A 14,798-nucleotide genomic window follows, 5' to 3' on the forward strand; every position below is an offset into this window, starting at 1 on the left:
GATATTATCATGGCAGACCGGTGTATGACAGAACACTTATATTGCTGAGCGAGTGGACATATCTCAGGAACACATTGGACACATCATAAGAGTTGTACTTCATGCACGAGGTCTCATGTCAGTGGGTCCCAAGAATGTTGACAGCAGAAAACACATGCCAGAGACACGTTATGTCCACCAAAAGCCTGACCCTTTTTGTGTCAGGTCCTGTGTTTTCTGACAATGAATGAAGCATGGGTTCACCACTTTCAATCTGTACCCAAAGTTCAATCAAAACTGTGGAAACACATCTCCTCGTCTAACCCAAAAAGTTCAAGTCAGTCACCTCAGCTGGCAAGATGGCGGTCTCTGTTGTTTGAGGGATGTTATCCCAGCTGAATACCTCAGAAAGGTGAAACAATGAGCAGAGCATATTATGCTGCTCAACTATAAAACATTTGAGGGAGAACATCAAAGTGAAATGCGTCGGGATGTTGACAAAATGAGTGCTGTTTCATCAGGGCAATGTGTCTGTGCACACACCTGTCATTGCAATGTTTGCCATCAATGAGTCCTGTGGCTTTGAACTGCTTCAGCACCCACCTTATTCACCTGATATGGCACCCTCTAACTTTCATCTCTTCCCTAAGGTCAACAAATAACTAGCTGGAACCCACTTTTGATCAGATGATGATGTCATGGCTGCACTGTAGGCCTTGGCATGCAGGAAGAAATGTTCTACAACGAGGGATAATGGACCAGCACCAGTGGCAAAAATGTGTGGCTCTGAAAGGGGACTACATTGAAAATAGCCATAAACATATGGATTACAAGAACTTTTTTGATCATCCCTTGTATACTAAAATCAGTAATTAATTGGCCATTAACTTCTTTGTAGCTATCAGTACCAATAAATTTTAGCTTCATACGAAAATAATTTGCCAGGACAGAATCCAAAATTACGTCCAGTGCTATTCTGATGCAATGCAACTGGGTACAGAATGTTATTGAAGTCACTGTGGCTATACAAAATTTGTATGTTGTGCCATGGGTGTGGGTGTATTAGTCTGAAACACATCAGTATCTGTAAAGAATCAATATTAACTATAAACGTATAAATTTTCATTTTAGGTTTGTGTGTCTTAGATAAGATGAAAGGAAAGTTAGTGTTTAATGACCTCAGTGTCCATGATATCTTAGAGATGGGAACACAGTCTCAAAGACTGTGAAGGGAATTGGCCAGGTCCTCTTCAAAGGAATCATCCCAACATTTGCCTTCAATGAGTAAGGTAAACCTAAATCTGGATGTCTGTATGAGAATTTGAAACACTGTCCCCTCCTGAATACAAGTCCACTGTCTTAACTAAAGAACCATCTCACTTTGTCGATACCTTTAGGTGATAATGTTTGGAAAGCTCTGCGATGCAGTAAAGAAACCATATTCAAGACTGCACAGTTGGTACAACCATTGGTAGGTTCCTGTATTAAGTGACAGAGAAATGGGGGGAAATTGGATGGTTTTATTATGGTGACAGGTATTAAATCATGTTTGGAACAATATGAGTGTGAAAACGTTTGTTAAATGTAAAATTAACACTCAGGTGCGATCAACTCATGCTTGTAAACTAACTGAAATGAACACAGTATGATTATATTAGTCCAGATAAATGACTGATGTGTTTAATGTGATTTCATATAACCATATTAGTAAAAATTTATTTTCTGTGCAAGTCAATGCAGCTGCATAAAACTGCAAATACCTGTACTAGACAAGCACCTTAAGAAGACTCTTGGTGCTGTGGCTGATGAATGTTGCTGAGCTGACTGAAGTTGAATGACATCAATTGGTATTGACTGATTTCTGATCACTGCAGACTCTAGTTAGCAGACAACACTGTGATAATGATGCACCTACATCTACAAAAAGCAGAAGTGAGTTAACAATTTCTGAAGCATTGTGAGTAACTGAGTTTTAAACCATCTTAAAAATTAAAACTGTCATCAACCTGAAAGTTGGTTTGAACACCACAGTGCTTTGCTAAACATGGTCCTATTGGTTGTACGCCATTGCATTTATCTTACCTTTGAACTGACTTATCCGATTAGTTACAGCATGACCTACATTTAACTTTGACTAGGGAACAAGGTGCAACTTGGGTGTTTTTCATATCAAACAAACACTGCCAGAGGTGAAGGAAGGGATAAATGACAGAAAAAAAATCCTAGGGTTCACTTGGGTTCAATGTGTCTGCCGTAGTGTATCACTACTAATTCTTAATTTTTCATTTAAGGTGATGTAGGATCTTTCAACGTCTTTGTGACAAATATTTATAGGTGATACAGCACATCGTGGGAAACAGCTTTTGTTAGAGACAAAATGTTCACTGACACTTCCCAGTGACACAAGGCATCCAATAGTATTTGCTGGCCATGGGATGACGAGACTTCACCGAGCTAGCAGCGTCTACTGACCAGGTGTGCAGTATACAACCTACCCCAGTAAATTGATTTACTTTTGACAAGAAAACAATACAAAATGGAGGAAGATATTTTGTGTGGACTCCCATGTTTCACACAGAGGACTGGATGATAGGCAACACACATTGCACACAAATGCCACAGAGTGCCCACACCCTGCCACCTCTCTGAGGCATAAGCAGTCTTAAATGATACTTAGTGTCGTTGGGAAGCATTGGCGAACATAGTCTCTAACAAAACTTGTTCTCCATGACATGATCATCACTCCTAGATGTTTGTTGCGAAGACTTTGAAACACCCATTTATACAACAGAAATGCTTTTCAACATGTCCAATATGTGGAAACAGTATCCTAATTTTATATATAATTTTTGACACACTGAACCCCAGGCCTTTCAGCACTACTATTAAATTGAGATGTCTTAAGTGTGTCTTCCACACACACAACTTAGAAAGTTCCTTAAACTGTATGCTTTTCCGTGCACATGTTGCTCAGAATAAGAATGAGCCTCCTTATATAAGAAGGAGGAGTGGTGAGCTCTAATGGTCGACTCTACACAGCAGAAAAAAACAGGTATAGGTTTCTAGCCCTTGTAGTAGAATTCCCACAGAATTAAAAATTACAATAAAAGTTAGTTAACACCACATTAGGTGAAGAGTCTTTTGCATTGAGATTTGTAAGAGGCAACCTGATGATCTTTTGTGGATGGCACAGAACTGTATTACAACAATATAAGTTCTAGACTGAGAAAATATAACTTATTCTAGATTCTCAAAGGCCCAAGAAAGGCCCGTTAACATAATGCTTCTAGGTTCTCTTGATGTGATCTGGAAGAAGCAGCCAATGCCATTCTACTTTGTTGTACAAAAGTACACTCCTCAGAACAGGAACATAGGTAGTGTACAAAGCATGCATCATGACATCAGAAAAAACTAATCAAGAAGTTAGGACCCATAAATGCTAAAACTGCAATGGTCTGTGACCTGTTCCAAGACTTCTGGATATGCACCTACCCTTTCAAAAAATCCACACTAAAGAGTGTTGCTGAGTGAAATGCAGAAACTGGTGAGCAACATGCACCACAGTACTTATACTGAAGAATAAAGGAGGCTGTTAGGACAAGATAGATATAAGGGGCATTCAAAAAGAAACGAGCCAGAGGCATCATTAAAGAAACCTGTACCTGTATGTTACAAGTATTGACCCTAGCTGTTGAGACACTCGTCCCTCTATGACACAAGGCGGTGAATGGCTGTCTCATAAAATTTCCGGGGCTGCAATGTGAACCAGTTCCACACGTAAAGCTGGACGTAGTCATTTGAGGTTAATCATATGCCCCTCAGAGCCTCTTTAAGGGGACCAAAAATGGCTTAATCACAGGGAGAAAGGCCTGGACTGTATGGAGTGTGGCAGAGAACCTCCCATTTGAATTTCTACACGAGAGCTGCGACTGTGTTGGCCAGTGAGACTTTGCATTGTTGTGGAGCAGAGTGACCCCACGGATGAGACTGCCTGGTCGTTTTGATTTGATCACTTGGTGAAGAGTGGTCAAGGTTTGTGAGTAATGCTGGGCATTCACTGTTGTCCTGTGCTGCAGGAAGTTAATCAGAAGGGGGCCATCTTGGTCAAAGAAGAATGCCAGCATAACCTTTCCTGCACTTGTTTGGACGACGACATCCAGCTGTACATGCAGGAGTGGTTCCCATCACAGCCCCAGGAATTTTATGAGACAGCCATTCACCACCTTGTGTCACAGTGGGATAAGTGTCTCAACAGCCAGGATCAATACTTCTAACATACAGATACTGGTTTCTGTAATTATGCCTCCTGTTCGTTTCATTTTTAACGTCCCTAATAGTTGAATAATCTACAGGCATCTGGAGCAGAGTAGGGAACAGAAAAGCAAGCATGGATGCCTTACAACACTGGATCAAAAAGACCAGTCTGCAAAACACTTCAGCAACTGACCAATGAAAACTCTTGGCTTTCAGCAATGACGAACTAAATGTAAAACAATGACATGCTACACTCTGCCAACTTCATGTCATTGCCTGCCATCTACCCCCCCCCCCTCCCCCACCTCCCAGTGCAAAATTCCCTGAAGATAGTTCCCCCACTATGGATAGATGATCAGAAACATAAGATTTAAGTATGTGTCTCTTGAATGCAAATGCACTCACAGGTCAGGTTACATAATTCAGGGAATTCTCAAAGGAAGCAGTTATTAACACCTTGAGTTAGCACATAACTGCCTAACTATATCAGTTGCAGAAAATGTTAGCTAAGTGTAGGAAGTACGATGACAGGGTTCATAACGAGAGGAATCCCCCCACCGCCAAGTATACCTGTGGTCACAACTGTTTCTTTATCGATTGCATGTGGCATGTCACTTACAGCTCACATCTCTGCAGAAGGGATATTAGACATTTAAATTGGCTGCCATGAGCCTCTGCTACAAAGGCTTCACCACACACTTCCGGGTGCCACTAGACATTCCACAAAAGGACACTGAATTCATCACATCACAGGCCACAACTGTGATTGGGGTGCATGTGTTTTCAAAGCTGTTGCACTCCAGAGCTCCACTTCAATATCATGCTGAGCTTGCAGAGGAGTTGCAATGAGACATTATGAACTTAGCATGATGCTATACCTACTCCAACTGCAAATGAATATTGTAAACCAGAACTTGTGGAACAGAGAGAGACAGCAGAGAGACTCAAGGATACCAAGTTTTGTATACTTAATACTGTATGTATTGTAAAAAATACATTTATATTTTAATCATTCAATAGTGTTTGATGTATTCTAGTGTTTATCCACCTTGTTACACCAACAGGCAGGACAGACAATTCTGGTGACGAGTTTGTGATTGGTGACAACTTGGATCTACAGAAGAAGATCCGACATATCCACATGCTGAACTATTCAATGCTTCTTCTGGTGTCAGCGGAACTAATTGAAATCTCCTTTTATAGATACAGTGAGCAGTGGAAAGTGTCCAGATTTCTTCATTTTATCATTATTCTTACAGTGTTCCTAAATCTGTTATATCTGCTCTTGAGTGACTTAAATTTTGTGTGCAATAGCAACTTCTGGAGAGCAACCACTCATTCCACTTATTCAGTTCTAGAGCCAACAAATTCAAACTTTTCTAGTAAGCACTACCAGATTAGTGGAAGACAGCAAGCAAATATGACAAGCACAGAATGCCAGCGGCCAGGTGCAACTCCACCCTTCCACTCTTTTGATGAAAACCAAGAGGAACGATGAAGTACTGCATACAGCTTGAGTAGCACTTTGCAGCTTAGTAGCACTTCTCAGCTTACAAAATCACAGGTGACTCACAACGTCCTTTTCTATTTTTCTTGGGTTGGAGTGCATATTTTTACTTTGTGTATAAAACTGTTCCCTCAAATACAGCTGCAAATCCTACCCTATTAAGAAGGCGTTAGGAATTTTGAAGGTGAATATTTTGAAATGGAGAGTAATATTGTCTCATATTCTGAATCTTTATCTACTCCTGGCTATACTCACAAGGACCACAGACACAAGTGGACGAATCACAAAGCAACGTGCACAGTGCAAAACTTGGCTTATTGAAATCAGTTCTCCTCACATGGACAAGCAACAAAAGGCTCTGTCTCTCACAAAACAGATGAAAGCAGTCTTCTGAAAGTCAGAACTGACCGCTATATTTGGAGAACAGACAGCAAACTCTTCATATCTTTACAGATTTGCAATCAGTCTCTACTATTTCAGTTCGATACTGGTGTCTCAATCACAATGACTAATCAAATCTGCGCCTCTCAACATACAATGGCTAAAATATTCCTGTTCTTGGGATTTGTGCTTTGCAAGCAGTTCTCGGGATGTGTACTTTGGAAGCAAAATATTAAAATAGGACTGCATCAGTGCCGCTCATAAGAGTTTAATCATGCTTGATGCCCAACATGTTTGGCATTTGATTAGGTTGAATTAAGATATTCAGGACAATGTGCATGATGCTGGTACAAAAGTTTCCCATGCCAGCTTTCATCATGTGAAAAATATGGACATGCAAGGAATTTTTAAGCACACATCAAGCTCAAAGACAATGCTCAACCAAAGTTTTACCATGCACATTTGGTGCCTCATACCATTTGCAAAGAAATTGCTTCTTAACTTAACAGATTAGAACAAATTGGCATCTTGAAACCTATTCCTGCTAGAAAGTGGGCATCTCCTCTGGTTATCACAAGAAAATCTAACAGGGAAAATCAACTTTGTGATAACTTTAAAGCAGTTGTTAAAGCTCAAAAGTTTATTTATTCATTGCTTTTTCCACATACTAAGGAGCTTATGGGTAATTCCACATCAAGTGGACCAGTTTTAGAGATGGTCCCTGCTCGACCATTTCCAAATCCAATGAATTTTCTTTTTGAGTTGGTTCAATAATGTCTTGGATGGACATGTAAAATGTTTCAGCTTAATATATTTTTGCTCCATTTCTACAGCCTCTTGTACACAGTGATCCCAAGTTTGCAACTCGTACACACATGCAAAACAACCAAATTTGGATAACTTTTCTGATAGGTATTTGTAACTTACATGCCCATGCATTTGGACATTTAAACAATTTTTTGTACTGAACAAGAACATGTTAGTGATTAAATTTTTGAATACATTGGATGACAGTTGCACTGCTTTGAAAATGAATGAAAATTCATTGGATGACTTGGCGAGCCCATATCTGCTTATGGATGAAAAACATTGCTTAAAGTTATTACTTTTCATACACAGTATATATGTTCAGATGTGATATTAATGAGAAACAGAAAGCAAAATCAGTGAAAACTGCTTTTATGTAAATAAAAATATACATGTAGTTACGTGCATATATCTTTAAGCAATAAGCAGAAAGTCTGAAATTTAGAAACATTATACGACTTGAATAATTTTTTTCCACTGCAGATTGAATAAATTGCCGATATCATCTTAATCAGATTCTGAGTAACAATCTTGTTCTCCTAATGGTCGTGTTGTTGGAGCTTTTATGATTTTAAATGTGTATTACTCTGGAATTCAGCAAGTATCTTCGCTAGATAGCCAGTGGAAGGAATGCACAGAACCATAAAGCTGACCGAGGCATCTTTTTGTTCGAATTAAAATTCACATAAATTTCCCACCCATCCAGCAGTTTCATACATACAATAACATACTGCTCAGGTTGTAAAATTGTAGTTGAAATAACTGGAATTTCTTCACCTGGTTTAAATGTATTAACTGTGAATACTGTAGTATCATTGGATACTACAGCACAGATCTGCTTACTTTGATCTTTTTTAAATCAGTGGGTTTGACCTGGTGATTTTCTCTCGTCCTAGCAATTGTGTGGCCTTTGGCAAACCTTCCTTTTTCCTGATCAATTTGAAAAAGACAACGCCTGACATGCTGTCACTGCAGAAATTAGAAACTTCAAGAAATGTCAATATTTTATCTACACGCCTCAGCAAACTAGCATGAGCCACCAGTCTTTTAGTTGTTCCTCCAATTCCATCACAAAGAGATCTTCCATTGCTGGTTCCAAATACACACTTCAAAAAAGGTTTTGCATCACCCTGGTTTCCAGAACTCCTGAAGACAGATGTTGACTGTGGATATTTTACCACAGACACAGTCCCTTTGACTGTTCAGAGACCCGCCAAAAGATGTAAACAACCATACATAAGCAGCGCCTATTGGACGGAGGGGGTCCAACAGCCGATCAGTTTCAGTCATTCCACCAGGAAGAAGGTACTCGGCTCGTGTTGTCTGTATTTCAACCATGCATTGGCCAATACCACAGTTCGACTGCATCCGCATTGTTACTTTGTGCCATGAAGGGCTCTCAACAAGGGAAGTGTACAGGCATCCCGGAGTGAACCAAAGTGATGATGTTTGGACATGGAGGAGATACAGAGAAACAGGAACTATCGATGACATGCCTCGCTCAGGCCGCCCAAGGGCTACTAGTGCACTGAATGACAGCTACCTATGAATTATGGCTCAGAGGAACCCTGATAGCAACGCCACCATGTTGAATAATGCTTTTTGTGCAGCCACAGACATCGTGCTATGACTCAACCTATGTGTAATAGGCTGCACGATGCGCAACTTCACGCCTGCCGTGTATGGCGAGGTCCATCTTTGCAACCACGACACCATGCAGTATGGTACAGATGGGCCCAACAACATGCTGAACGGACCAGTCAGGATTGGCATCATGTTCTCTTCATCAGCGAGTGCAGCAAGGTGGAGGTTCCCTGCTGTTTTGGGGTGGCATTATGTGGGGCCGATGTACATCGCTGGTGGTCATCGAAGGTGCCACAACAGCTGTATGATGCGTGAATGCCATCCCCCGACCAATAGTGCAACCATATCGGCAGCATATTGGCGAGATATTCATCTTCATGGACGACAATTTGTGACCCCATCGTGCACGTCTTGTGAATGACTTCCTTCAGGAAAACGACATTGCTTGACTAGAGTGGCGAGCATGTTCTCCAGACATGAACCCTATCGACCATGTCTGGGATAGATTGGAAAGGGCTGTTTGTGGACAACGTGACCCACCAACCACTCTGAGGGCTCTACGCCAAATCGCCATTGAGGAGAGGGAAAACCAGTAACAACAGTGCCTTGATGAACTTGTGAATAGTACACGAGGAATACAGGCATGCATCAATGCTAGAGTATGTGCTACTGGGAATTAGAGGTACTGGGGGTACAGCAATCTGGACCAGTACCACTGAAGGTCTCGCTATATGGTGCTACAACATGTAATGTGTGGTTTTCATGAGCAATAAAAAGGGCAGAAATGATGTTTATGTTGATCTCTATGCCAATTTTCTGTACATGTTCTGGAACCCTCGGAACCAAGCTGGTGCAAAACTTTTTTTGATGTGTGTTAATTCCATCCAGAAGAGATACAAAAGTCCTTTTCGTGCAGACATAAACTGATAAAATTCTTGTATTGGGCAGCAGATCCATCAGCAAAAGCAGTGAATGTGCTTAATTTCTCCTATCGTTATTCTCAAATATTTAATCAGCCTCATTATGAGTGTATGAACTGCAATGATATCCCTGTTGCAATGATATCGTGACTAAGGCAGTCAGTAAGAGTACAGATGCTGATATTATGTATTTCTTTACCACCAAAGTAAACCACAAAGGGATGTAATGTGGCTTGGCTGTTCTCTCAATGGAACACTTGAACAGCATCTTGAATGAAAAATGGATAGTTCTCAGCAAAACCCATCAAAATGAACACTTCATCATCTGCAAGTTTTCATTCCAGTGCCTGAGATATGAACTTTGATGTTTTGAAATGAAACACAGAGTGCGTACCGGCACACCATCTTTAATACACCACTTTGACCCGAGTTCGCAAAATTCTGAGAAGCCCAGTTCACTGTCATGTTGCTTACAATAGCCTATGAACATTTCTTTGAAGTTATAAAGTACAAGGCGTTTCTGCTTATGAACTTTTTCACCATCCACTCTTACTGCTATGTAATCATTTTCACCTGGGCACAGACAAGAAAATGCATCATCTTCGAAGAACCTGAGGATTTTGTTTGATCTGGTCACTGAGTCTTTTTCCTCCCTCTCATTTTGCAAGTACTTTCAAAATGCCAGCTTCCATCTTCACCATTCACACAAAAATACTAAATTCTTTTGCTGTTTATTCTATACTCCAGCTGGTAGGAACCAGGGTCAAAATTTGAACTATGTTGGAATGACTAATTATATACTTTAATTTTTAGTTCATTAATTAAAATGCCCATATCCTTACATTTCTGGCATTGTTTCACCATTTGTGTTTGCACATCTGTGGAACTCATACCAGCTGCTGCTGCTATAATTTTGGTGACAAAATCTTGTACTTTCTGCCTTATGTAACCCACTGAAACACTCTTGCTAATGCTTTGACGCTTTTAAGGTGAATCTCCAAGATATGCTAGTGAAGTATTCACTGCGTGGCAAGTGCCAACAGAATCCATACAATGAGTAGACATTGATTCTTGCTCATTCAGGAAACTCACCAGAAACTCAAACAGGAGGAGGCTGCTCAACTGGCTATAAAAGTTGAAAGTAGTGCTCCATGAGCACTACAACCAGTAATGTCTGCTTGTCTTTTAGCGCTAAAAGTAGAAGATAACCCTCTATGGGAAGCAATGAAACTGTTTGAAAAATATGTGCCAGAATGACATCTCTACATGGCAGACACAGGCTCACTTTCGTCACTGACGACAGGGTGAACATGTTAATTGATACTTTTTAAAGGCAGTTAGGATTTGCAGAGGTACAGGACAGAAAACCTAATGACAAACAGTAGCATTTCTTCCTTTAGAAGACAAGCATGCTGACAACTTTCTATAATTCATGTCTGAAGACGCAGCAAAAGTCTCCAATCTGTTGTCCACAATGAAGGCCACAGTACATGAAGAGCTCATCAACAAGTTAGGAATGAATTTTCTGTTCTTGGTTATCACACACTTCACAAATACCTTTGATAAGATCACATGATCAGCTTGGTTTTCAGTGCTTTGTAAGCAAGCCAAATGGTTGCAATGGAGAAGTTAGGAAAACTATACCCTGTTAGTCTCTTGCCAACATTGAGTACAATACATGAGGCCTTCATAATCTTGCCACACAGGCATCACATCAGAAGAGAACGAACCCACACAAAATTCAAGTTTCAGTTGTAGCAGAAACCCTTCCTTCCCCCAGATACTGAGGGTAGTTGAAGTTGAAGCTACCACACTACAAGCTTAACAATGACTATAGAAGAGTAGTGTTACTAGTCATAGCCCAAACCTTTGCTTCCATATGGCTCATTGGGATTTTATACAAACTATACATCTAAGGCCCTAAGAAAAATAGTCAAAATTGTTGAATGCTATTCCATGAAGACAAGGCCATCTAGATCACTAAATGAGACTCATTTCTGCAGGAGTTCCCAAGAAGTATTTGGTGTAGTACTTTAAGCAACAGAATTGTTAAATATGGCATAATACACAGATGACAATATTTTCCCCCTGCTCAAAAAATGGGAACTTCATAACTAGCTGCCTGCAAATTGTGTTGAGCAGAACAGGATCCTGGAGAAAGAAATAGAGCACCACTCTCATCCCTACTTTATTATTATTTATGGTCTGGATGTGACATAGCAGTTACTGTGTTTAATCAGTAATAACTGATAGCATTCAACATACATTAACTGTACTTCATACAATACAACAGTGCATTTTGAGACACAATACCTTCATCATCAGGTTGCATATACATAGGTCATATAACTAAAACACAAAAAACTCCAATGCCACAAAAGTGTTGTTAGAATTTTTTAGTGCTTCAATCACGTGAACCGAGTGCCAGCAGTTTAATATTGGAAATATTTTCTCTCAAAATGCATTGTTATATTGTTGGAAGTACAGTTAATGTGTGCTGAATGCTACAAATTATTACCATTATTCTCAACTCCGAGAAGACTTAAGCCATTATGCTCACCAGGAACTTAGTAAGGGGGCTCACAACATGATGACCCGTACAACTGCTGAGACTGCAAAGACAGTACTTGACTGGAGACATCCTGCAAGGTTATGGAAAATTCACATAAAGAATATATTCATAGGAAGACTGAAGGTTCTCAAACCAATTCTAAGTGTCACAGTTCATTATTGGCGACAATAGGAGTAGATCTGTATGGAAACTTGTGTGCAATTTTGTAGCACACTTGTCCTATAAAAGCATATGCAGCTAAATTAACTTAAACACTACATACCATGCAGACTGAAGAGCTGCCATAGCATATGGCTACCATATTTTGGAATGCAAAATAAGAGGAAACTTTATTCAACAGCCACACAATGACCATTAATTATACATTGACAATGGTAAAGTGACGAAATGAGCACAATTTACTATCACAAATAATTTTCACTTCATAATTTGTCGGAGTCATTTCTGCATGAGCATCTGATGAATGTAATGACCTAGAAAAGAAATGAAGAAACTGGTAGTCCTCATAAATGACGGTCTAATATAGCTTTTTCCAAGCAGATCCAGAATACTACAGTAGTAATATTTAGACTGAGAACCACTGACTGTTCACCTATTGTTGAGTGACGAACTTTGATTGACTCAGGGAGCAGAAGAAGCAGTACTGGACAACTGCAGGGTGAGGACAGGTATGAGGGAATGCTTCTGCTATTGTGCCCAGTGATATCGATCTATAGTATAAATGGCACAGAAAAGTAATAAGGTTTCTTAGAAACTTATTAAAGAGACTTTCATGTTCAAAGGTGGTGTGTATTTGTCGTGATGAATATATGATCACGAAATTAAATTGAGGCTGTTAATCACACAACTGTCAGGTCCCATAGGTTGGCGATAGCAGCATGCTATTCCAATTTCTACCACCAAGCACGGATCAGAACACTGTGCTCATGCAACAAGAAAATGTAAACTAACTATAGATATGCTTTCTTTCTGCATTTTTTACATTTAGAAACAATTAAATACCTTATTATTTGTTTCCCAACATTTGCTCCTGGTCAACAGTAACCCAATAATATCTTTCAGTACAGCTTACCTTTCTTAATAGTTATTCATCATTCATTAGGTAGCTAATGAATTCTTAGCAAACAAGTTTTTTTTAATCACACTGTACTTGCAAAAACTGTTCCTTCCTTTTGTACACTGACTCTGCATTTGGTAGAAAAGTCTTCCTGCATTTTCATTGTGGGATTGAAAGGCAACAAAAAACTGAACAATATTTAGCAGTTCTGAATGGCAGGAAGAATGTCCGGATTTCTCAAAATACAAGGTCAGCTTTGTGTGACAATGAAGATTAACGAAATCGTGTTTACTTTCATGTTCTTCATTCACAAATTTCTTCAGGCAGCAGAATTCTTTGAAACATTTCACATCATCTACAGGTACGCTTCTATCCAACAGATATTTAATGGTTGATTCCACATCCTTCCCAGCTACATAAAACACGTGAACTCTTGCATGGGGGACAAACACTTTTGAACAAATACAGAATATCTTTCACTGAGTCCAACTACTGCTGCAGTGAATCTGTCACATACAGCGTCCAGTCGATTTTTTTTGTTTCTCTTCCAGCAGCTTTCATTTTTATGCACATAAATTTATTGGGCTCACAATCAGTGAGCATGTTATTAATGAACAGTAGGATTCCAAGGACTTCAACAAGTGTATAAGTTACGTTCTCAAGCTCTGCTGTGCCTGAATGAAACACACTAATAAGTGTTTGTAGATGTTACAGACAGATCTCATGAAATTCCTTTTCATACAACTTAATGATTGTAGCTGGACTACACTTTGGAAGAAAGTGTGATTTCAGAGCAGGGAAGATATGGATATCCCTGTTTATCTCCTGAAGTAATGAAAACCATATCATTTTGCTCTGGGATAACAATTTATTGTATGAATATTGACAAATTCTGAAAATTTTTGAAGTTCAATAGCCCAGACTGTACAGTTTTGGAGTACTGAAACCATTATTTAGGATGTAAGTTGTATGCCCAACTTCAATCAAAATTTCTCTCCCTAACAGGTTTTTAAGTTTTGAAAAAACATTTTTTCCTTCTGAATCAAATGCAATCCTCCAAACAGTGTGTTACAATTATCTCCTGTGAATGCTTTACATTTATCAAGAAGCCCCTTATTCTGAAAAGAACTGTTTAAAAATAAAGAGGTAATGTCTGCATTGTCATTAGGTTGTTGATCTAATCCAATTAATTTGAAGTGCAAACCACCAATTTTCCAATAAAAATACTAAATAATGATTGAGAATATTTTCACTGGGCCGTGGTCACTGCTATTGATAGAATTACTGCAGTGAGCAATGTAATTCTCTTCAAACTCTTCATAACACTTTCAACAGAGTAAGGACCACGCACTGAGTTTGCTTCTGTTTTTGCTCTCACACTTTAAAACTTTTTGCCATACCGGAATCTGAAAATAAGGATTTTATCACATTAGTTGGGCAGTCCATCACTTTATAGCTGTTACGGTGCTTCACAGTATGAAACATTAAAGTAACTTCAGCGGCACACACTCTTCTCCTTCTTTACACCTTGTTTTTGCAAAAAAATGAGTTAACTTTGAAGATGATGCTTCTCTTCAGCTAGATATTTTGTGCTTTTCAGACTCCAAATCTTGCCCTCCTTTGTTTCCCACAGGCATTATGTACCGGATTTACAAACCACATGCTCACATTCGAATTGATCCCTGCCACATCTAAAACCAGGATACTTTTTTGCAGTTGTGTAGTAAAATTGCACTT

The 14,798-nt window shown here is 39.4% G+C and overlaps 1 protein-coding gene across 4 annotated transcripts in view; it reads right to left on the reverse strand.

Annotated features, from left to right (window-relative positions):
- LOC126183804 (inner nuclear membrane protein Man1) overlaps positions 1 to 14,798 on the reverse strand; it is a 364,252-nt gene that overhangs the window by 19,030 nt on the left and 330,424 nt on the right. Inside the window, exon 11 of one of the 4 annotated variants that reach the window (XR_007536817.1) lies at positions 1,757 to 1,896. The exons of 2 other annotated variants lie outside the window; for them this stretch is intronic. The gene's annotated coding sequence lies outside the window, so the exon portion shown is untranslated. Of the gene's footprint in view, positions 1 to 1,739; positions 1,897 to 14,798 lie in introns of all 4 variants that reach the window. One more of the 4 variants, XR_007536816.1, reaches the window with a different exon arrangement.

Source organism: Schistocerca cancellata, chromosome 4 (assembly GCF_023864275.1).
Source record: "Schistocerca cancellata isolate TAMUIC-IGC-003103 chromosome 4, iqSchCanc2.1, whole genome shotgun sequence".
NCBI classification, from domain to species: Eukaryota; Metazoa; Arthropoda; class Insecta; order Orthoptera; family Acrididae; genus Schistocerca; species Schistocerca cancellata.